The sequence below is a fragment of the Scylla paramamosain genome, chromosome 11, assembly GCF_035594125.1.
Source record: "Scylla paramamosain isolate STU-SP2022 chromosome 11, ASM3559412v1, whole genome shotgun sequence".
Taxonomy (NCBI): Eukaryota; Metazoa; Arthropoda; class Malacostraca; order Decapoda; family Portunidae; genus Scylla; species Scylla paramamosain.
The window spans coordinates 26,416,023-26,441,022 of record NC_087161.1 but is presented as its reverse complement, the minus strand read 5'-3'; the positions used below and the strand labels follow the sequence as shown (position 1 = coordinate 26,441,022).

At 42.7% G+C, this 25,000-nt stretch overlaps 1 protein-coding gene and 1 long non-coding RNA gene across 10 annotated transcripts in view; one reads left to right on the top strand and one right to left on the bottom strand.

The window, feature by feature from the left end:
* Window positions 1–24,276, top strand: part of LOC135105131 (uncharacterized) — a 184,502-nt gene extending 160,226 nt beyond the window's left edge. For all 3 annotated transcript variants that reach the window (XR_010270717.1, XR_010270718.1, XR_010270719.1), the window contains one exon: window positions 22,819–24,276. This is a non-coding gene — a long non-coding RNA (uncharacterized LOC135105131). The remainder of the gene's footprint in view (window positions 1–22,818) is intronic.
* Window positions 1–25,000, bottom strand: part of LOC135105129 (prostaglandin E2 receptor EP4 subtype-like) — a 209,281-nt gene that overhangs the window by 101,046 nt on the left and 83,235 nt on the right. The window contains exons 1-2 of one of the 7 annotated variants that reach the window (XM_064013156.1): window positions 1,980–2,062; window positions 1,273–1,339 (exon numbers count right to left, since the gene is read on the bottom strand). The exons of 4 other annotated variants lie outside the window; for them this stretch is intronic. The gene's annotated coding sequence lies outside the window, so the exon portion shown is untranslated. Of the gene's footprint in view, window positions 1–1,272; window positions 1,340–1,979; window positions 2,063–15,134; window positions 15,492–25,000 lie in introns of those variants that run through there. 2 more of the 7 variants (XM_064013155.1, XM_064013157.1) reach the window with 2 other exon arrangements.

The window sequence follows — 25,000 nt, the reverse complement described above, 5'->3', positions numbered from 1 at the left end:
CTCTCTCTCTCTCTCTCTCTCTCTCTCTTACTGTGAAGGATAAATGATTCTGCTTAATTTTTTTTTCCTCCTCCTTTCGTTTTTTCCTCTTTATTTCCTCTAATCCTTCCCAAGAGAGAGTTTTTCCTTGAAGTGATGCATATTGGAAAACACGGGTGATCAGAGAGAGAGAGAGAGAGAGAGAGAGAGAGAGAGAGAGAGAGAGAGAGAGAGAGAGAGAGAGAGAGAGAGAGAGAGAGAGAGAGAGAGAGAGATCAGCTTTGTCTTTTCTAAGCTACAAAACTACCAGTATTTAGGAAACCACACTACGAAATAAGTCAATAAAAAGGTGTAATTAATTATGGGAAATTTTTGTATACGTAGCATTGAAAGAGTTAATTAATGTACCGCCTTTTCAACTGATCTTTCAATTAACTTCTCCAATTTTGTTTAATTCTTTTAGCTGTTCTTTTTTTTTTTTTTCTTAAGTGACTAGCACCTCAGTGGGCCTTTTTTTTCCAACATTTTCGTTATTTTCCTCCTTTTTCTCTTTTTTTCACTAGTATTGTCACTATATAGATGGAAATAGGTAGGTATATTTCATACAGGGACTGCCACGTGTTAGGCTGGTCGCTTCTTCTTATTTCTTATGTTCTTGTGTTATCAGTCACTTTTCTTCACTATGACTCGATACGGTAGGTCACTGTCACTCTTACTTTAGAAAAAAAAAAAAAAACTGACCTAACGACGTGAAGAAGGTTGCAGTATTGAAGTTCCTCATGTTTGCATCATCACTGGCACGCAGGCGCAGTACTTTCGGGTGTAAGTAATGACTGACCTTCTGCGCGAACTCACTTCCAGGAGGAGGAGAAGGAGGAGGTGGAAGAGAAGAAGGGAAGGAGTAAGAATAATGGTGATAAATGTAGGGGGAAAAGCAGAAAGAGGACAAGCAAGAGGTGCAAAAAATAAGAATTGGAAGAAGGAAGGGAATACGAAACAAGACAAACCACAATAAACCCCGAAGTCCTTAATTGGTTGTTTGTATAGTTATCCTACACTAACCACTGGTAGGAGAGACAGGATAGCAAAGGAGGAGGAGGGAGAGGAGGAGGAAGAGCGAAAACCCGAACAAGTCCTCAGACCCACTTTTAGTCCCTTAACAAAAGCTGACAACTGATAAACTCTTAATAGATCAGAGGTCTTAAAACTGAGATTAAATAGAACGTAAACAGTAAAAGCTTTGAAAGTGAGTTGAACATGTTACTTAATCCTGTCCAGTGTTTGCCATCTTACCTCCACTACTTCCAAGAGGCTCTACGTACTGGCAGCTGTTAAGGTTCCTCCAAGGATGTTCACGTGACTGAAGGGGTAATTAAGCAAAGATAGTACATTGTTAATACTTTCAACAGGCTCTATTTAGTTATTTAAGGATGATTTTATAATTCATTTGATAGTTTAAACAAGAATTCTACATCGTCACTACTTTCGACAGAGTATATTTCAAATTGTTAGCTTAGGTTAGGTTAGGTTAGGCTCTAGGGTGACAGGCTCTATTTAGTTATTTAAGGGTGATTTCATGATTCAAGTGAGAGTTTAAACAAGAATTCTACATCGTCACTACTTTCGACAGGGTATGCCGTAATTCAAGAGGTAGTTAATGAGAACTGTACGTCGCCGATGCTGTGAACAGGATGTAGTGAAAGTCATTTAGTGCCTTCCAGGATGTGTCTGTGATTCAAGGGACATTTTAACAAGAATTCTGCACCGTTAATGAGTAGAACATCTTTAACAACTAGACAGAATATCAGTTGCCTTCGAAAACAGACCTCACTGACTGTACCTTAATGACACCAGCAGACTCCTCCCTACACAACACACCGCCACTTCTACATTCAAGCGATAGTTTAACAAGAATTCTATACCGTCATTCAGTAAAAACACCCTTCAGGTCTCAACTTATCAACCCAGTAGCTTTTGAAAATAACTCATACTGACTGTACCTTAACACCAGCCCAGCACAACAACAGTACTCAGAACACAACACCACCAGGACAACACCGCTACTGTTACTACTGGTCGATAGATGAAAGGGTTACATACGAGCTCCTTAGAGACTCTCAGGTGAGGTGTGAGTAATGAGATAAGATTACGCGCACACCTGAGCATTGATAAGGTATTCAGCAGTGGCGCCAGGAAATGACAGGGAGGTGAGAGGTGCAATAGAGGTGAAACAGAGGTACAAAAGAACACCTCTTATTATGACTGTGTCTCTGCTGTTGCGTGAAGATTACAAAGATTACATATTTATAATTTTTTTAGTAATCTTTTTTTTGTCGTTTTGTTAGGGAAATAAAGGAGTCTTGTTGAAAAGAGCTAATAACTTCTTGGAATTTACGTGTGTGTGTGTGTGTGTGTGTGTGTGTGTGTGTGTTTCTTCTGGCACTTTGGTTGTTATCATTGTTATCTTTTTCTTGTATTTTGTTGTCGTTGTTCGTGGTTAATTCTGAAGGTTGTTGTTGTTGTTGAGTGATGTTGACGGATGGTGATAAGAACCAGGAGGAGGAGGAGGAGGAGGAAAAGGAAAAGGAGAACAAGAAAGAAAATAACACTGATGAAAATTAGAAAACTTATTAGAGGAACAAGAAATGGAGAAACTATATATAGAAAAAGAAGACGACGACGACGAAGAAGAAGAAGAAGAAGAAGAAGAAGAAAAAAAAACAGCATCCGAAGCAGAAAAAAAGACCAAATAAAAAAGAAAAAGAATGGAACGAAAAAAAAATAAATAAATAAATGAGCGATACAAAGCAAACAAAGAAAAAAATACTGTAAAAACGCAATTTCATAAAAAGGAAAAGGAAATCAAGAGAAAATCAAAACACAGGAAAGAAAATGGAGCTGGGAACAGAAAAAAAGAAAAGGATCTAAAAGCGAAGAGCATTATCGGATTCCTCCTTCTCCTCCTCTTCGACTTCTTCCTCCTCCTCCTCCTCCTCCTCCTCCTCCTCCTCCTCTTCCTCCTCCTCCTCCTCTTCATCTCGTGCTTTGGAAGTCTTTTTTTTTGGGGGGAGGAAGGGAGGGAGGAAGAGAGGACCAGATTCTACTGAGATCGAGGAAGAAGAAGAAGTAGAAGAAGGAGGAGGAGGAGAAGGAGGACGAGGAGAAGGAGGGCGAGATGAAGAACAAGAACAAGAACAAGAATACAAAAGGAAAGCAGACAAGAGGAGGAAAAGGAAGAGAACAAAGAAGAAGAGGAGAAACAAAAATGAGAAGAAGAAATCTTAAACAACATCAACAACAACAACAACGAGACAAAGTTGGATGGAGAGGACAGGATCAGAGAGAGAGAGAGAGAGAGAGAGAGAGAGAGAGAGAGAGAGAGAGAGAGAGAGAGAGAGAGAGAGAGATAGATCAAAGGCCAGCAAGAGAAGGTGAGAATAAGGAGGAAAAAGAAAAAAAAACATGGAAAAAGAAAATCGCTAATGGAGGAAAAAAGAATTAGGAACGAGATAAAAGGTGTGAATGAAGCCTTGAGGTTTGGTATTGGCAGAGGAAGAAGAGGAAGAAGAGGAGGAGGAGGAGGAAGAGAAGAGCAGAAAACGGAAGATTTTTTTTTTTTTTTTTTTTTGTGGTGAGAAAAATCCTGTGAGATGCACGTAATATTAGAGAGAGAGAGAGAGAGAGAGAGAGAGAGAGAGAGAGAGAGAGAGAGAGAGAGAGAGAGAGAGAGAGAGAGAGAGAGAGAGAGAGACTAAACTAGCCACCTGTATGCAGTAATCTTGCATAAAAGAAATAAAACAAATAAGAAGAAGAAGAAATAAGAATGGAAACAGTAAGAAAAACAAACACAAGAGAAACAAAATAGAAAAAAAAACAAGAACAGATAAGAAGAACAAGATCAAGAATAAGATCAAGAAAGAAAGAAGCAGAGCAAAAGAGAAAAACAAAGAAATGATCCCACACGGACACGACCGGACGAAAGAGAGAGAGAGAGAGAGAGAAAAAACACGAAAAATGAGGAAATATTTCACGTTGACAAGAAGCGTGGAATCCAAAGAAAATGGGATGTGAAGATGGAAGAAAACGACTCAGCGAAACATAACAGAAAGAAAACGGAGGAAAACAAATAAAAAGACAATGAGAAACTACAATAAAAAGCGGAAAATATACAAAAATTACAAAACAAGGAATAAATAAAAGGAAGAGAAGGATAAAATAGTAAAAATGAGCTGCAAGAGAGAGAGAGAGAGAGAGAGAGAGAGAGAGAGAGAGAGAGAGAGAGAGAGAAACATGCGTGAAGGTCAAGAGGAAAAGAATTAGGAAGAGAGGTATTAGATTACGCATAACAAAACAGGGAGTGAAGAGTAAGAAGGAGAAGAAGGAGAAGGAGAAGGAGGAGGAGGAGGAGAACTAAAAAGAGTCAGACAAAAAGGAAGACAAATGAAGTGATTATGTTTTTATTTAATCTCTCTCTCTCTCTCTCTCTCTCTCTCTCTCTCTCTCTCTCTCTCTCTCTCTCTCTCTCTCTCTCTCTCTCTCTCTCTCTCTCTCATTATCATCATCCACTTTAAATGCTCATCCTCTTTAGCGTCACATAAATCTAGTCTTAACAATACCTCCCTCTCTCTCTCTCTCTCTCTCTCTCTCTCTCTCTCTCTCTCTCTCTCTCTCTCTCTCTCTCTCTCTCTCTCTCTCTCTCTCTCTCTCTCTCTCTACAAGCAAACGACACGCATAAACAATTCATCCTCAGAGAAACCACTTGGGATAGATTACCCCTCTCTCTCTCTCTCTCTCTCTCTCTCTCTCTCTCTCTCTCTCTCTCTCTCTCTCTCTCTCTCTCTCTCTCTCTCTGGTTCTTTCGTCGCCTCCTTCAGTGGGAGTTGTTGTTCTGTTTTGTCCTGCTTGTTTGGTGTGTTGGTGTAGGTGTATCAGTGTTTGTTTGTTTATTTCACTGTTTTTTTCTTTTTCTTTTCTTTCCTTGTAGTTGTTATATCTAGGTTTTAGTTTGTGTTTCTTCCTTTTAACCCTTTGTTTCCTTTATTTTCTTATTTAAGTCTTTCTGTTTAGTGGTGTTACGCCGTTTTCTGTTCTTTTTTTATTATTTTTATTATTTTCATTGATCTCTATTTCTTCTTTTATTTCTTCATCTTTTCTATCGTTTTTCTTTGTTTCTTCATTCTCTGCCTTTCCATAAAATCTTCCCCATTTCTTTTATTTTCATCCTGTTACTTTCGTTCCTTCTTTTCTCTTTTTTTCTTTTCACCCTTTCATTTTTCTCCCTTTCCAAATAATGATACCTCAGAAAACAAGAAAAAGCAATTACCACAACAAGAAACAACAAGATTAGATAGAAGAAACAAGGAAGAACAATAAGAGGAGGACGAGGAGGAGGAGGAGGAGGAGGAGGAGGGAGAAAAGAGAAGGTAATTAGCATGACACACAGTTTGGTAGCAAGAAGCGTCGCCTCAATTCATGAAGACTCCTTTCATGCTTACGAGCCGCACGCACGCACAACACTTTCCTGGGAGGGCACTGGAGGGGCGGACTGGGCGTGAACTACATAGAGAAGCAAAGAATATAGAAGCAGGGACGAGTGATGGACCATATTTTGAAACACCTGCTCGACACCTGCCTTCCATTACATTCAAAAGGGTTATACTTGAAGTTGCACGAGGTTTTAAGAGTGTTTTTATGGTTCTAATGACAGGTTAACAAGATTTTTGCATTATGGATGGGAGGAGCACTCTTTGTAATCTGGATAATCATCTCTGTGGCCTTGGAATGTCGTGGTGAGAGAGTAAGCCGTTTTTAGCGATTTTTTTATGGTTCTAATGACAGGTTAACAAGATTTTTACATTATTAACCGAACAAATACTCTTGAGAACCAGGCTAATCATCTCTGTGGAAAATAGATGTGGTGAGAGAGCGGAACGTTTCAGAATTCGGGCCTTTTTTGATAAGTTACATGGGTTTATAAGGGCGTTTAGTGAAAGGTTAACAAGATTTCTGCATTAATAACCGAAGAAACACTCTTGAGAACCCGGCTAATCGTGTCTGTGGCCTTGGAAGGTAGCGGTGAGAGAGCAGAGCATTACTGTACACTGGCCTTTAGAGCATAGCGTCCTACCACCAACACGGGGCAACAGTGCGTGACGGCCCAAGGGAAGTGACTCCTGGAAAGCATTAATACGGAACTGGAAGACAAAAATCACAGGAATTCTTGAAACTTGACAGAGCAAAGTGATCAGGAAGGGCGCCGCTCCTCGAAGCCATTAATGTGCTGGAAGGTAATGCAATGCTGGCGAGGGCCCTGCAGGTGAAATGCGCGTAATATTGAGAACTCAGGGTCATAGAAAACGGGGGAAGTTCTGGCGCTGGATGGCTCTGTGGTAAATTGCTTGATTCGTGGTTTTAAAGTTACGGGTTCGGGAATGGTTCGTTGTGGTAGACGGTGCGCTGTTTTTTTTTATTTTTTTTATTTTTTATTTTTTATTTTTTTTTTTTTTTACCTTTGACCGGAACTAAATGGCCTTGTGGTAAATTGTTTGACTTGGGGCTTAAAGGTTGTAGGTTCGATGCTGGCTCGCTGTGGTTTCTTGGTGGAAGATGTAGCGGTGTGTTTTATTTTATTTTATTTTATATTTCTTTTCTTTTCCTTGCTTTAACCGGGACCAAATTACTCTTTTTTTCTTCTTTATTTCAGCGCCACAAATCATTGCCGCTCCTTTGCCAGTCGAACATCAATTAAACTAACAAAAAAAAAAGAAATCAAAATGGCATTTTTTACACACATATTGGACGCAACTCAGGGAGAAGAGAAAACTTCCACCCAATTAGAAGAAGAAGAAGAAGAGAAAAAAAGAAGAAAAGCGTAATGTCACGACCAGGAGGAAGAGAAAATAAATACTTTCACCAACAAGAGGAAAAGTTATCACCACGAAAAGTTAGTTGGCCAAGGAGAGAGAGAGAGAGAGAGAGAGAGAGAGAGAGAGAGAGAGAGAGAGAGAGAGAGAGAGAGAGAGAGAGAGAGAGAGAGAGAAAGTGGAATAACCTCCCAACGATTGATGTTTCTTCCCCTTCCCCTTCCTCCTCCCCTCGACTATCCTCATTCCCTCCCAACGGCCCGTCAGCGAGTGGATGGTCTATGGATGGTCTGTATGGATGGTTCCTGTGTGGATGGTCCTATAAGTGGATGGAAACTGGGGGAGGAACTTGTGTCCGCCAATTTAACAGGAATGTGGAGCACTAGCAGAAGGATGAGGAGGAGGAGTAGGAAGAGAAGAAAAAGAAGAAAAAGAAGAAGAAGAATAAGAAGTGAAAGAAGAAAGAAAATTAAAGAAAGAACAAGAACAAGAAAGGAGAATAAGGAAAAAAATATAAAAAAAACACATATTCAACCAAAAACCACATTACATCAAGACACTTATTCAGAAGAGCAAGGGATTAAAAAAAAAAAGAAGGAAAACATTCTTTGTTTACTTATACTTAGAACAAGGAACAAAAAAATAAATAAATAAAAAATCAGAGTCGTAGGCCCCAACAAGTCTGCTGCTGTATGCTTTCCCTTTGAAGAGAAGGAGCAGGAGGAGGAAGAGGAAGAGCAAGAATCCAACGTAGACTGGCCCATCTAAATTCTCCCAGAACACTCAAGATTCATGTAAAATCACAACACTTGAGACGAGAGGAGAGGCGGAGGCAAGAACTGAGAGACGAGAGGGAAGGAAGATTGAGGAGGCAGGGATCACGGGAACTTTGTGACTGCGAGGAGAGAAGGAGAAGAAGAGAGAGAGAGAGAGGAACCACCAGAATCCCCACACACAGAACAGTAAGATTAAGACGACTGGCACACGACTCTAGCACGATCCTCTCACGACTCACTCACGACACACGACCCAATCACGATCCACTCACGACCCACTCACGACTAACTCACGACTCACTCACGACAAACATCCACACAAGACTCATGACTCTAACACGGCCCACTAACGAAAGCACGACCCATCACGACCCATATAAGACTCACATGAAACCCATACACCCCACACCCATACACCCATACACCCCACACACCCATACACCCCACACACAACTTATACAAGATACTTATACACAATTAAACACAACCCAAACTGGAGGTGTCATTCCTTATAGAGTCTTAAAAAAAAAAAAAAAGATTATCCAAAAGATTAAGAACCTGATAAATGTAATCTAACCTTTACACTTATCAGAGCAGAAGGAACCAGCACGCCGGGAGCACGAGGGATATAAGACCTAGTAAACAAGTTCGTAATATAGAAAATAGAATCTGATACCTTTGCTGGAGTGGGTTTTAATAGTGTTCAGCAGGAATCACTGACTGTCTTGTATGGGCCAACATGTCTGAAAGTGATGGGTCATTTCCTGGTAAACAAATTCGTATCGTGAAGAGGAGAACCTGATGTCTATAAGGGAGTGAGTTTTTGATAGCGTTCACGAGGATCACAAACGGTTTCAAAAGGGCCAATAGGTCTGAAGGTGCTGGATCTTCATTTCTGTGTCACTGGAGTCACTTGTTTCCATTGGTCACAAGAAAAGGATAAGAACCATCTTTTGTAAATTATCAAGTCATTACAAGTTTTTCTTCTTAAGTTCCCAAGTCACAATGATATTTTTTTTGTAAGTTTCTATGTCAAAAAGATTTTATTGTGAGTTTATAAGTCACTACAAGTTTAAGTTTCCGAACTTCTCAGAGCTTTTTTTTTTTTTCAAGTTGCTAAGCCACTACGAATCTTCATTTCTTTTTTTCTCCTTTCTCTTTAACTTTCACTGGAACGTCAATAAATCTGCGTCTACTTTTCGTCCTCTCATCAGTGACGCAACGAGAGACACATTCCTCAAAACTCTAGACCCACACTGAGTCTCGGCACACTCAGCACTTAGCAGCCCAGCACAGCCTCGCGCCTCCTCTCAGTGTGCGGGGGCGGGGTTCGCGGGCCAGTGGCAGGCAAGGCGACGCGGCGGCCTCTCAGCACCCACTATCCTGCCGCTGCTTCAGGCCGCCCCGCCACCACCACCACCACCTCCTGATGCTGTGTAGGAGGTGGCAATGGCGACGCCTTCCGTGCCTTCCTGCTGGTTCTGTTCGCTTTCTTTTCTATTTAGTCATTATTCTCTTTATAAGTGTTCATTGCTTTGATTTATTATTGTTTATCTACTCGTATCTGTTTACCTGTCTATTTTTAAGCAGCGCCATGAAGCCCTCATGCTTGGAAGGGTGAAGAAAAATCAGAACAAAAGAAAGAAAGGGAAGCTGCAAGAAACCATTATATCTACACGTGACAGTGCCTGTGTAGTAAGTAGAAGAGCAGAAGTGTGGAAGTCTATAAACTGAAGTATCCTTTCCTTCCCAACACGAGGGAGGAGGTTTACACAGCAGAGGGGCGAGTGAGAGAGTCCCCCGCGTGAACTTACCTCCGTCAGAGTAACTTTCGCCTTGACATTTACATTCTTCGAAGTGAAAGAAAACACGGGGACGTCAGGCTCGTGTTCCGGCGGCGATAACAGCGTGATAGCGTGCGATAGAGGCTTCCTTGTGTTGTTATTAGTGTTCACCTTGACGAGAACATTGTACAGATAAGTGGAAGGACAGATAAGCTAGTCGATGCATGTCTGTCTATCGTTCTGTCTGTCTCTCTATTCTTCACCGATCCATACTCGACTTCCTGGTATTAAACCTTCACTGCTAAATGTTCTTTGTCTAGTACGAAGGTATTTATTTACTGATTCATTCTGTTTGTGTATGTGTCTGTTGCTCCTGTGTGTGTGTGTGTGTGTGTGTGTGTGTGTGTGTGTGTGTGTGTGTGTGTAGGTGGTGTCTGTGTTTATCTTCATGTCTGTCTGCCTGTCTATATGTCTTTTTTTCTTTTTTTCTTTTTTTCTTTTCCCTCCTACCTGTCCTTTCCACTCTCCCATCTGCCTGTCTGTCTTTCATATTTCTCTTCTTCTTACCTATCTTCTTGTCCTTCCGTCTTTCCAGTCTGTCGCTCTGCCTTCTTCATTCTCTTCATCCTTTTTTTTTCTCCCCTTCCAACTTTCCTTAAGTGTCTGTCTATCAGCCTATCAGTCTACCTATCTGCCTACCTATTTACTTATCTACCTGTTTACTTCTCCATCTACCTGTCTACTTATTTATCTACTTATCAATGTATCTACCTATCTACTTACCCACCTATTATCTACACATCTATCTGCCTGTTTAACTAATTACCTACTTACCTGTCTAGCCAATTATCTCTCTGCTCACCTGCTTATCTACCTGTTCTGCTGTTCCCTACCTTGCGTGACTCCTGGCTAATTAACTGGCTCGTGAAAGCATCTAGTGTCCTTTTGATCTAGTTTTGCAGGTACTCATCCCTCCTTCCCCTCCTTCCCCTCCTTCTCCCTCTCCTCGTTCTTCACCCTCTTTACCTCCCCCCTCTGCTTCCCCTTCCATGCCCTTTCTTTATTCTTCCCCTTTCCTCCCTCGCAACTGGTCCCTTTAATCTCTTTTATCTATTACAGAATACGTCTTAACAGTTTATTTCCTCTCCTTTCTTTTATTTTTTTTACTCCTTTTCACTTATTCATTACAAAATATCTCAAACAGTTTTTCTTTTTTTTTTCTCTCACTTCCACGTTTTCTTCCTTCGCCTTCTTTCATACGTTCTTCCCTTTATAGCTTAACTTCTTTCCTTTTTTCCCTCTCTTTACTCCTTAACAGGTCTGCTCTTCTCTCCCTTCCTCTCTCGCCCCTCCTTTACTACCACTCCTGTTTCCCTTTTACACTCAATTCCACTCATCTTCTTTCACCACCTCCCAATCTGTCTCACTTAACGCTCTCCCTTCTTCTAAGCTTAGTTCAGTGACTCACCCACGCCTTCTCATCTTTTCTTCTCTTCCTCTTATGTTTATCGTTAACTATCACTCATGTCTCTCTTTACACTCCTTATCCTCTTCTTTTTTTTCTTTTGCATGTTCTTCATTTTTCTTCTAAGAGCAGCTTGTGGTTTTATTGATATTTTTTGTAATGTATTCTCGCCTTCTTCAGTCTATCAGTCTCAATTTATTTTCCCTCTTCACTCTTTTTATATATCTATCTGTCTTAATCTGTGTTCCTCTCAAACTATCTATATCAATTTATCTCTCTTACTGCTTATTTTTAGTCTACTCGCATCTTCCTCTCAGTCTGTCTGTTTTCTTCATTTAACTACCTTCCTCCTTTGTTTTATTCCTATTCTCTCCTCTCTGTACAGTGTTTTCCATAGCTTCCTTCGTTTCTCTGTTTTCCTTACTCTTTTTTTTTTATCTTCTAATCTCCCTTTTCTATTTTTTTTTCAATCTATTTAGCTTCCTCCTTTCTCTTTATTTAATTTCCATATCTTCCATCCTTTCTCCCTTTTCCTTACTCCTTTTATCTTCCTCTCTATCTCTTTTCTCTGTTTAATCTATTTATCTCTCAATCATACTATTTTTCTTCCCTTCTCACTATCTATCTTATTCACCACTTCCTGCAAATCATTCTTCCCACCTCTCTTCCTCTATTTACTGTAATCTATCTACCATTCAATCAGTCAAACCTATCCTTCTGTTTCCTTTCAATCTACTGTACCATTCTTTCACACACTCACTCTAAACCAATATTCATGAATTAACCTCAAGCATTCACCCCTCTTAAACTCACCTTTACCTCTCCTTTACCCCCTCATCACCCATTACCTCCCATCCTTTGCACCTTCACGCCCCGCCAAGGCCTGCAGGGGGAGCTGAAGGAGGGCTGAGGGAGAGGTAAGGGGGGTCTCGTCTTCCCTGTCATTACAAGGACCATCAAACGTGAAGCGACGGCCAGTGGCTAAATAAAGAAATGCGGGACACTCCTTTTTAATTAGAGGGTAGCGGCGTGCCTACCTGTCTGGAAGGTGAGGTGAGGGAATGTGTGTCTGGAAAGGGTGAAGAATTAAAGGTGGATTGAGATTGGGATGGAAAGAGAGAGGGAGAATTTTAAGGGAGTGTATGGAAAGGAAAGAGTGAATTGAAGATATGAATAAAAAAAAAAAATGGAACTGGAGGAAACTAAGAGAGAATTGAAAGTAGGAATGGGGACAGAGAGAAAGAATTTAAAGGAATTGTTGGAAGGGAAATGTTGAATTCAAGATATGAATGAAGAAAAAAGGAAGCAAATGGAGGAAAACCGGAAGGAACTAGAAGGAATTCAAAGTAGGAATGGGGAGAGGGGGGAAAGAATTTGAAGCAACCGAAAGGAAGAAAATGGGTGAACTGAGGGCAGGAATGAAGAGAAAGACTGAAATGGAGATAGGAATGAAGTCATGAAAACCACCAACACTTTATACACACAGCAGACCGTCATGCACATGTATCCTTCCCCACATCCCACAGCTCGAGTTATCCCACCGCTGCCACCAATGTTATCTTTCGTGGTTACAGCCCTGGCCTAGAGATATTGATTTGAAGCCAACCATTAGTGGGGGAGAGATAGATAGCGAGAGAGAGAGAGAGAGAGAGAGAGAGAGAGAGAGAAGAGAGAGAGAGAGAGAGAGAGAGACGAGAGGAGAGAGAGAGAGAGAGAGAGAGAGAGAGAGAGAGAGAGAGAGAGAGAGACAGAGAATGAACTTTGACGGAACACGCTAGATACACAACACGTCAATAGTCAAGCCAAACCTATTACCAAGATTACCTGTACATAGGATTTCATTAGTGCAGCGTGTCCCTACCGCTGTGGCCTTTACTGGGGGTACTGTTGTGTAATAGGTTGGAGAAGGTTGTAAATGTGATAAGGTTAAGTGAATGTGTGAGTAGCGGAATTTGAAAAGTGTGTATGTTGTAGATTGTAAAAAATGATAATAATAATAATAATAATAATGTAGGTGTGTCATATCGAAGGGGATAGTAATGGAGTGAAAAATAATTGTACATATAATGGATAGACAAAAAATAAGTAAATAAATAAATAAATAAATGATGTAAAATTCTCACTGTAATTGCTTTTAAATGACTAGCAACAATCAGCGGCCAGAACCACCACCACCACCACCAGAACCACCACCACCACCAAAAAAACAACAACAATAGCAAGACACCCAATTTCCACTCAGCCCACCACCACCACCACCACCCACACACTCTCTTCGCCATTAGGAGTTCACTGGTGTTTCACAAGGTCATGACCAGGCCAAGCACAAGCTATTTCCGTCTCCTTTCACCATCCCTGCCTTCACCTCACCTCCCCTTCCCTCCCCACCATCCCTACCTCATCTCTCCACCTCCCCCCCAAGCCCAACCCTCCCCACCTCTCTGGAACACGTTAAGGACAAGAAAAGAACACACTGGGGTACCATTGTCTTGTTATAATGATGTTTTGAAGTGTTATGTGTGAAGGTGGATGAGGGGAAGGGGTGGATGGCTGGCTAGGTGGATGGCTGGATGAGGCCTGGATGAGTTAGGTTTTAAAAAAGAGGCAGGGGAAAATTGTTTGTCAGATAAAGGTGTGTGACTGGAATAGACTCGGTAATCCGGTAGTTAGTGGCAAGTCAGTACAGAGGTTTAGAAGATCGGATGAATTTATGGACAGGAATGATAGATGGATATGAGTTTTACGTTTTATTCAGGGACTGTCACGTGTGTGCCTGGTGGGTTCTTGCAGCTTGCCTTGTGTTCGTGTGTTGTGGTGCTCTTATGAGTGAAAAGAGGAACAGGTGTGGTAGTAGTAGCAGTAGTAGTAGTAGTAGTAGTAGTAGTAATGGTGGTGGTGGTAACAGCAGACTGACAGCAGAAGGAAAACAAGAGGACAAAAAAAAGAGAGAGAGAGGGAAAAAAATCACTTAAAAACAAGCCAAAAAAAAAAAAAGGAAAGAAAGAGACAATGTCAAGGAAAAAGCTTCTAAAAATAGCCAAGTGGGATGAAATTGGAGAGGAGAAGGCAGAAGAGAGAAGACAGAGAAAGGAAGGAAGAAGAGGGAGAGAGGAAGAGAGGGGAGAAGGAGAATCAGGTGTAAGGGTTTGGGTGCATTACGTGAGGGCGTGAGGTAGTCTGCTAACGGCCAGGTGGGGAGAGAGGAGTGGGGCAGGTGGGAGGGTAGGGAGAAAAGAGGGGGAGGGAGATGTGGAGGAAGGAGGGAAGGAGGAAAAGAAGGGAGAAGAGAGAGAGAGAGAGAGAGAGAGAAGAGAGAGAGAGAGAGAGAGAGAGAGAGAGAGAGAGAGAGAGAGAGAGAGAATGGAAAAGAGGAGAAGGAGGAGGAGGAGGAGGACAAGGAGCATTATTCTAGTAAGTCTGGAAGGAAGGACAGAAATAATGAATGAGTGAATGAGAGAATGAAGATAGCGAGAGGGAGAAGGAAGGATGGCAAGGAGGCAAGGAGAGAGGAAGGAGGCAAAATAAGATAATATGTATTGATAGAAGCTAGGACAGGAGGCAGAGAGAGAGAGAGAGAGAGAGTGTTAGCAAGTACAGTATCATATCACATTAAAACTTTCACCAAACCTTTTCTCTGAGTGTAAAGAAGTTAACTGTTCGTTCACCACCACCACCTCCACCACCATCACCACCACCACCACCACCATCACCGCCGCCGCCGCCACTAACACAGGGGCGAACCACCGTGTAATGGGAAGCATTTCACTTTCATATCCCATTAGAATAAACGCAAGGGAATGACAGGGATCTTAACGACTCGTGTGTGCAGCGAAAGAAAGGGGAAAAAAAGGTATTGGTGGTCATTAACAGAGAGAAAGAGAGAGAGAGAGAGAGAGAGAGAGAGAGAGAGAGAGAGAGAGAGAGAGAGAGAGAGAGAGAGAGAGAGAGAAAGGAAAGACAGTTAATTAAGTCCTTGTTTTTTCCTTTCTTTTTTCCCTCTCTATTTTTCCATTTTTTTCCCAAACACGAACGAAAATTACTGAACTGGAAAGAAATTTGCTTTTATTTTTATTTTTTTTCAGAGAACACGAAAGAAAAAATTACAAAACTGGAAAATAATTCGTTGTGATTTTTATTTATTTTTTTTTATTTTTTATATTCATCTTTCTTGTGTATATGTGTACGCATGTGTGTGTGTGTGTGTATACATAGATCTAAAAACAAAAAAAAAAAACAAACACATATACACAGACACACACTTCAGTACCGTTTTTACAGCAGCAGCAGCAGTAGTGGTAACGTGTCTGTCTGTCCGTCAGTATACGCGCGTAAGGTGAGGCAGCGGTGATTGGCCAACTCTCCAGCGTGTTAACTCCTCAGTCGTGTCACGTCCCCGAGCCGCGAGCCGAGCGTAACCCTGACCTCACTGCCTGACACAACCGCGGGCACTGCCTTCTCGCGCCCTGCCTCCCCTTATATATATCATCGTGGTGTGACGTCACGCTCACTCAGGCTCCCCTTTGCTCCAGCCTGCTTGTAGTGGTCACTCATCTCCTCCTCCTCCTCCTCCTCCTTCTCTTGCCTCCTCCTTCTCTTGCCTTCTTCTCTTCCTCTATCGTCCTCCTCCTGTATCGGTTCCCTATGCTTGTCTATTTTTTTTTTCTGTGGTCACTCATCTCCTCCTCCTCCTCCTCCTCCTCCTCCTCCTCCTCCTCCTCCTCCTCCTCCTCCTCCTCCTCCTCTTCCTCCTCTGCTTCTGTCCCTATGCTTGTGGTTTTTGCTTTCTTTTCCTCGTTCACGTTTGTTTCCCTTTCCCCTACCGCCATTATAGTGATCATTTGTGTGTGTGTGTGTGTGTGTGTGTGTGTTTCCCTGTCTCGCTATCTCTGTCAGACATCCGCGTCCTCTTCCTCCTCCTCTTCGTCCTTCACTGCTGTCGTCGCCTCCTCCTGTCTGTGTGTGTGTGTGTGTGCGTCTGTGCGTCCCGCTTATTGGTTCACGTTCGGGGAAATGGCGCGGCTCGTAATTAAGGTGAAAACACTCATCCATTCACCTCCTGTTTATAATTTGTATATTCTTTCCCCTCCTTTCCTTTATCGACTCACCTCTCCCTCTCCCTTTCCCTCCCCCTCCCTCTTGCCCTCCTCTCCTCTCCTCTCACTCTTTCCCTTGCATTTCTTTCTTACGTAACTTCTCTATTCGTCAGTGATCCTCTCGCCGCGACTAAAACTGCGGCGTTATCATTGTCATCATCAGCACAACAAGGACAGGGTTATAAAACAGTAGCAGCTGCATTGGTATTGTGTAAACAGCAAAAACGACAGCACCATTTTTTACTACTACTACTACTACTACTACTACTACTACTGAATGAATGAATGAAGGAAGGAAGAAAGACCGGTGTGTGTGTGTATGTGTGTGTGCGCGCGTGTCTGTCTGTCTGTCTGTCGGTCTATTTCTCTCTCTCTCTCTCTCTCTCTCTCTCTCTCTCTCTCTCTCTCTCTCTCTCTCTCTCTCTCTCTCTCTCTCTCTCTCTCTGACTCATCCCGACCCTCTACGTGAGTCAAAGCAAAGAAGTTAATACCCAACACCTCTCCCTCACTTCTGCCTCACCCCCCTCACTCTCCCCTCCTGCTGTGCCTTCCTGCAGGACAACTGATTACCTGCAGGAACTCCCCCCTCCCCCTCCACCTCTCCTCCCCTTCCCTCTCCCCCCTCCTTAATTACACAGCTGCACCTCACCTGGCCTCCGTCAGTAGCAGGCCTTTCCTCTGATTCACCGCCCGGCTTGAGACATCCTTGGTTATCAGACGGCGGTTAGACAGGTATTAGAAGGTGATTAGATATGCAGATGTCTGGTGAGGTGTGAGGGAAGGTGTGAGATGGTGGTGGTGGTGGTGGTGGTGGTGGTGGTGATGGTGGTGGTGGTTTTGTTGTTGTTTTAATCGTTTCCTTTTTTTTCTCTTTTTTTTTTTTTTTGTTGTGTGTGTTAATGTGTATTGAGATAGAAAATTACAAGTGTAATAACTGCAGGATTGAGACGTAGTAAGAGATGGACTCCAGGGGTAACAATGTATTAAGGAGCGGCTACCCGCTTGCCGGCTGGAGCTGAACTGGCTCCATACAGAGAGAAGCTTCCGAAATCAACTAGTATGAACTAATACATAAACCAATACATGAAGCAGTGAATGACAAGTAGTACTTTGGTAGTAACAATTATAACACTCCTCCCTTTTTTTAAAAAAAACTCAGGTTAGAAACCATAAAATCAAGTTTACAACCAAAATGTTAAAAAAGATACAGAAGATACTAAAACTTATCAATTAGAAAGACTAGAAAAAAAAAATATTCGATACAAGTTATAAGAAACGCTAAAACCCGCAAACACGAGACAAAAAACAAAATAAACATAGTAACTAAAACTAGCAAAAGTAATACAAAACTCCAACAATTAAAATAGTTAACACAAGTGAAGCAAGAGACCTAACATTTTATTTCCAAGCTATCTGCAAACGATCTGGCTTCTGGCGCAGTCTCTCAGAACGGCGCAGTGTTTCCCTCTCCAACGGCTGCTGTTGTGGCGGCAATCCAGGTTCGAACTCTTGACTTGAGGTTAACTCTCGTTCTTGAATTTGATCCGGCGCGTTGCTGTTGTGTGCTCCGGACTGCTTCGAAACTCCTGCCTTTAGGGGCGACACGCTGCCTGCCGGTGCCGAACCATGTTTCTGAATTCCTGCTCCATTTGTGAGGTCCATGGGAGGTGGTATGGCATCATCTGCGTTAACCGTCTCGCCCTCTATGCTTACTCTTCTCCTCACATAGTCGAGATGACGTCGTACAGTCCTCCCATCTAGCAACTGCACCTTGAAAGAAACAGGACCGGATTTTTGGACAATTACGCCTGATAGCCATTTTTTCCCTGGAGAAAAGTTTACTACATAAACTAATTCTCCCACTTTAAATTCCCTATGCCGCGCTTTCTGATCATGGTAGTACTTTTGCATTTCTTGCTTCTTCATAACTCTATCCTGGACATCTGGATGCAGTAAGTCTAAACAAGTTTTTAATTTTCTTCCCACTAAAAGCTCAGCAGGGGAAACTCCTGTGGTAGTCTGAGGTGTTACTCGATACCGTAACAGAAACTTGCTAATTCTGGATTCCAATGAGCCTCCTGTTAATCTTTTAAGAGAATTTTTAAAAATTTGAACTGCCTTTTCCGCCAACCCATTGGATGCTGGATGGTAGGGAGATGTCTTTATGTGAATGATACCATTTTGTTTTAAGAAAGCTTCAAACTCTTCGCTACAAAAATTGGTACCATTATCTGTTACCACCGTGTCAGGTAGTCCTTGTGACCCGAATGTAACTTGCAACTTTTCAATAGTTATAGATGAAGTGGCTGACTGTGTAGCGTGAACATCCATCCATTTGGAATGGGCATCTATGATGACGAGGAACATCTTACCCATAAACGGCCCAGCGTAATCCAAATGTAACCTGGACCAGGGTTTTAGTGGCCACTCCCATGGCTGCAAAGGAGCGTCTGGGGGAAGATTTCTCACTTGTTGGCACTGTGAACATAGTTGTACTGTTGACTCAACATCTTTATCTATATTGGGCCACCACACATGACTACGCGCAATACCTTTCATGCGCGAGACTCCTGGATGCGTTGCATGTAGCTCAGCCAACACATTTTTTCTAGCTATCTGAGGCACCACCACTCTTGATCCCCACAAAATTATTCCATCTTGGACACTTAATTCGTGCCTCCTTCTAAAAAAAGGCTGAAGTGTTTCCTCTGCTATATGTCCAGGCCAACCGTACAGAATGTGATCTCTTACCTTCGAGAGTGTTGAGTCCTTATCCGTCCATTGCCTTAACTCTCTCGACGTGACGGGTGTCTGGTCTAGTCTCTCCAACACGCATACCACATCACCGGGGACTGGAGTCACCTTGGGGAATTCAGGGAGAGGAAGGCGACTCAACCCATCAGCATGTACTATATTTTTCCCTGGTTTGTGGGTGATAGTGTATTCATACGCCGATAGTGTTAGCGCCCAGCGTTGGATACGACTTGATGCCATCACAGGCACTGGGCGAGTTTCATTAAACAGACTTTTAAGTGGCTGATGGTCTGAAATGATCTCAAAATGGCGGCCATACAAGTAATTATGAAATTTCTTAACACCAAATATTATTGCCAAACCTTCTTTCTCTACCTGAGCATACTTGCGTTCAGCTATGCTCAGGGATCGGGATGCGAAAGCAATCGGTTTCTCCTCTCCAGACTCCAAACGGTGTGCAAGGACTGCTCCCAATCCGTATGGTGACGCGTCACAGGTGAGCAGGAGGGGCTTGCTGCTGTCATAATGCACCAACACCTTGGAGCTCGCCAACAGTTGTTTCGATGTGGCAAGGGCACGCTGCTGTTCTGGTCCCCATTGCCATTCCACGTCCCGTTGCAGTAATCTGTACAAGGGAGCAAATACTGTGGAGAGATTAGGAATGTATCTGCCATAATAATTAACAAGCCCCAAATACGCCTTTAGTTCAGTGATGTTGCTTGGTGTGGGTGCCTTTATAACAGCTTGAACCTTGTCCTCGGACGGGTGCAGCCCTTCCGCATTAATTTTATGTCCTAAATATGTTACTTCTGGTGCCTGAAACACACACTTCTTTAACTTCAGTTTCACCCCCGCGTCATCCATACGCCTCAAAACTTCTGTCAGGTTACTCAGATGTTCCCTTTCCGTCTTCCCTGTCACTAATACATCATCCAAGTACACCACCACGTGAGGGATACCTTGCAGTAAGTTCTCCATAACTCTCTGGAATATTCCTGGCGCCGAGGAGACTCCGTATGGTAAGCGATTATATACGAATAACCCCTTATGTGTATTTATCGTTACATATTTTTTTGATTCCTCTTCCAGTGGTAGTTGTGAATAAGCATGTGACAGGTCTAATTTTGAAAAAGTCTTCCCTCCTGACAAATTTGCTAATAAATCCTCAACCTTCGGTATCGGGTAACTGTCCACTCTAGACACGCGGTTCACAGTCATCTTGTAGTCCCCACAAATACGTATGGATTTGTCTCCCTTAACTATCGGGACTATTGGCGCCGCCCACTCTGAGAACTGCACAGGTTCAATTACTCCATCGTTAACTAGCCGTTCCAACTCGTGCTCCACTTTGTCTTTCAAGGCGTAGGGCAACGGGCGAGCTTTGAAAAACTTGGGTTGTGCCTCCTTATCCACATGTAGGGTCGCCTTTGTGTTTCTGATGAGACCCAACTCCTCTTTGAAAACATTACTAAAACTGCGAATGACCTTATCACACTCTGACCGACAACTATAAACTGCAGCCCAGTCTAGCTTAATTTGTTTCAACCAGTTTCTCCCCATCAAACTCGGGCCGTCTCCATCCACTACCACCAACGGCAGAACTTTCGACTGGTTGTTATAATTAACCTCCACATTCACTTCCCCCATCACTTTCAATAAGTCTCCACTGTAGGTGCGTAACACTACGTCGGAATACTCGAGCACCGGCTTGCACGTATCCTTCCAGCTTTCTTCATACACTTTCTGACTTATAATGGACACCGCAGCACCAGTATCCACTTCCATGGGAATAGCCACCTTGTTAACTTCTGGGTGAACAATCACAGGTGGTTCACGAGCCCCCCGCACTGTATACAAGGTGTATTCTTCCCCAGTTGTCTCACCGTCCTCCTCTTCACCCTCAATCTTGTGCATTTTCCTTTCCATGTCTGCTTTATTTCGACACATCCTTGCCAAGTGTCCCACTTTCTTACATTTAAAACAGGTAGCACGTGCAAAATGACAGCTAGGAGCCACATGCGGACCCCCACACCTGTAGCACTGTGGTCGAGGATTCGTTCGCACCCACGGTGTCTCTTGAATTTTTCTTCCTTCCCCGCGCCTCTCCTGAATCTTGTTCACTTGACTGCTGCGGTACTCCCCAGCCTGTTGTAGGTCTTCAGTGTCTTTTGCCGCAGCCTCCATAGCCAGAGCAGTTGCCTCTGCCTTCTTGAAGTCCAAATTCCCATCTGCCAACAACCTTGCTTGTATTTTTCGGTCGTCAATTCCACACACCAGACGATCTCGTAACATGTCAGGTAGTTGGTTTCCGTACGCACAGTGCTCCGCTAATTTCCGAAGGTCAGTAATGTAAGAAGACACAGATTCAGTTGGTTGCTTGAATCGTGAGTTGAATTTGAAGCGCTTCATGATTACTGACGGTTTCGGGCACATGTGATTCTCCAACAGCACTTTGAGGTCACTGTACGACTTGTCGGCTGGCTTCTCTGGTAGGCAGAGTGACCTTATCACTTCGTAGGTTCTTGCTCCACAAACAGCCAATAAAGTAGATTTCTTTTTTTTCTCTTCAATAATGTCGTTGGCTTCAAAAAAAATGCTCCAGCCGCTCCACATATTGAGTCCACACCTCGGCATCCTGGTTAAATTCTTCTACTTTGCCAATAGATCCCATCCTCGTCGCCAATGTAATAACTGCAGGATTGAGACGTAGTAAGAGATGGACTCCAGGGGTAACAATGTATTAAGGAGCGGCTACCCGCTTGCCGGCTGGAGCTGAACTGGCTCCATACAGAGAGAAGCTTCCGAAATCAACTAGTATGAACTAATACATAAACCAATACATGAAGCAGTGAATGACAAGTAGTACTTTGGTAGTAACAATTATAACAACAAGGAGAAGGAAAAATAGCAGAAAATGTCTTACTTTTAATAGTGGGTCGAGTGAATTGTGATGAATATTGTCTTTTCTTTTTTTTAAGTTAAAGAAAACAAACTTTTTTACGTTCTTGCTACTACTAAATAAATTCCGTCCACATTTTTTTTTCATTTAAATGTCTTACTTGTATCCATATATTCAATCTATCTATTTGTCTATATATTTATCTGCCAATCTATCTATCCACATACTTACCTAGCTGTCATTCTATCTATCTACCTATCTACCTATATACCTACTTACCTACCTACCTACATACATACATACATACATATACACACACATAATCAATCCTTACCGAATCCCACATTTTTCACGGTAAACACAAACAAACAAACACAAACACAAGCGCACACCAAGAACCAACATAACAACACACAATCAAGCACAAGCAAAGGTACAACACTCACATCCACAACTATGCAAATCTATTTATACAAAGAACCAATTATCGCCAGACGCACTCGCAGGTAGGATAAATGAATGCAGAGGTGAATCCAAGAAGTAAAGATTAAAAGAGCCTTAGATGGATTCGCAGAAGGACGGTGGATGGAGATGGATAAGGAGCTGAGTGACTGGTTAGAAAAGGAGGAGGACGAAGAGGAAGAGTGATAAGATTGTGGGAAAAGCATGGCCAGAAATATTCGTCTATTTTAAAACATCAAATCATGACCAAACGAAGGATGTGCATGGGAAGGGCCTCCAATCTCTCTCTCTCTCTCTCTCTCTCTCTCTCTCTCACGCCATGCAAATTTCATATCTCGTTCACAATATGAGAGGCTATAATATATTTTTTTTTTTTTAACGCACGCATTTTTGTTTGTTCCCATAACCATTATTTTGCTTTAGGTTAGGTGAGGTAAAATGTTTGTGTGTGTGTGTGTGTGTGTGTGTGTGTGTGTGTGTGTGTGTGTGTGTGTGTGTGTGTGTGTGTGTGTGTGTATGTGTGTGTGTGTGTTTGTGTATTAAAAGTAACGAATACAAACAGTGTGACAAAAGAAAACAGAAATGAAATCCAAGAGAGAGAGAGAGAGAGAGAGAGAGAGAGAGAGAGAGAGAGAGAGAGAGAGAGAGAGAGAGAGAGAGAGAGAGAGAGAGAGAGAGAGACACCCCTGACATGCCCCCTCTCCTAAGCACACACCACAAAGTAATGTTGGTGTTCTTTACAGAGGGAGCGGCGCGCCACACACACACCACACACGCCACACACCCACGCCATCACCTCCATCAGCGCCAGCAGGAGGAGGAGGAGGAGGAGGACGGTCAGGTAAGGAGGGAAGGTGGTCTTGCACACTTGAGGAGGGAAGGAGAGGGAGAGGAGAGGAGGGAAGCAAGGAGGAGGAAAGGGATAAAAATTCACTTTATCTCCTTTTTTTTTTACTTCCATTTCCTTAAAACCCAGAAATTTAAAGTCCACAATGGTATTTTTGGGGTTGGCAGGGTTGAATAAGTCGGTTGTTTACGTAGGAGGGATGAAAACAGTGCTAACCCTTCCTCTTTTACGTTTTCTTTTCCTTACATGCTCTAGAAAATTAAATTCCATAGTTATAGTTTTTTATTCGCGTGGGAAGGGAATCTGAATAATTTGGCCATACGTACATGAAAGATATGGAATAACTGTTTATCCTGCTTCTTTTAAGGTTTCTTCTTTTCATTAGATAAAAAAAAAATATAAAGAAATTAAAACTCCAGTGGTACTTATTATTTGTTTTAAGGAAAGGAAAATCATTAGGCCATACATTGTAGAGGAGATGAAGATAATGTCTATATTTTTTCTCTTAAGGTTTCTTCTTTTCCTTACATAAAAAAAAATAAATAATGATTGTACGGTATTTAAAACTCAAGTGATAGTTTTTATTTTTTTTTTTTTTTTACGGAAGGAAGAAGAATTTACTGCTATTTTAGTATACCAGTGAAGGATACTGTAGGATATTACGTTACTTATCAAAACTCACCTTCCAGTCCCCTTTCCATGCCCTCCTGTAGCGAATGAAAGGCTATTACTGTAGAATACCACCGAAAGACACTCTAGAACATCACGAACACTAATCAAAACCACACCTCCCATTTTTTCTCCATGGCCTCCTGTATACAAAGACTGCTACCCTACGCAGGACATCACCAAAGGACACAAAAAATATTACTTAACTTGCCAAAACATACCCTACATTTTCTCCTTACGAACAAGTACCGAGAGGAAAAGTTGAAAAGAAATTTGAAGAGAGGGTTCAAGAGTACGTGAAAAAAAAAGTACTTGTAAAAATAAATATCTTAAGTGTAGGACTGACTGAAGGAGGAAGGAAATAAAACATCTGGAAAGTTTTGATCGGTGAGGCAAAAAGTGTTAAGCGTCACAGCGGGAATTTTGCGAGTGGAAGAGGAGGGGGAGGAGGAGGAGGAGGAGGGGGAAGGCGTGGGTGTGGGTGTGGGAGGCGAGGAAGGGGAAGTGTGAGGCGCCCTTTGGTGAGGTAGACTTTAATAATGCTATGTGTGGGGTGTGGAGGGTGGTGAATGATGTGTGTGTGTGTGTGTGTTTGTGTGGGTGTGTGTGGAAGGGTGCGTGGGTGGATGTCTGTCTGTCTGTCTGACTGACTGACTTTATTCGTCTTTCTGCCTCTCTCTCTCTCTCTCTCCTCTCTCTCTCTCTCTCTCTCTCTCTCTCCTCTCTCTCTCTCTCTCTCTCTCCTCTCTCTCTCTCTCTCTCTCTCTCAACACACCCCAAGAGACACAGATTAACAGTCCCAAACAAAATTAAATACCACGAAACCTCCCTTGCAGTCTCGCGTGACCGTGGCCAACATCCCCGTGTACTGGAGACTTAGTGCCTGCAGAAGGAAGGGGGATTAAGAGGCAAAGGGTGGACACGCAGGGAGGGAGAAAGAGAGACAGAGAAACAGAGAGACAGAGAGACAGAGAAAGAGAGACTAAGCTTATGATCAGCGGGACCCGAGCTTGTAAGGACGTGACGGGCAGCAGGGAAAGATACGATAAGGCGTGACGTGACATAACTGGACATGACGGAACAGGCGGCGGTCACGTGCTCTCTCTCTCTCTCCTCTCTCTCTCTCTCTCTCTCTCTCTCTCTCTCTCTCTCTCTCTCTCTCTCTCTCTCTCTCTCTCTCTCTCTCTCTCTCTCTCTCTCTCTCTCTCTCCTTCCGTCACGTGCTTGCCTTTCCCAGAAGTAAAATTTGTAGCTCGTGTTTACTTAGGGTGAACTTGTTTTGTCCTGGCATTCTTGTGTGTGTGTGTGTGTGTGTGTGTGTGTGTGTGTGTGTGTGTGTGTGTATGTGTGAGTGTGTGTGTGTGTGTGTGTGTGTGTGTGTATGTGTCATTGTCATTCTTGTACTTTGA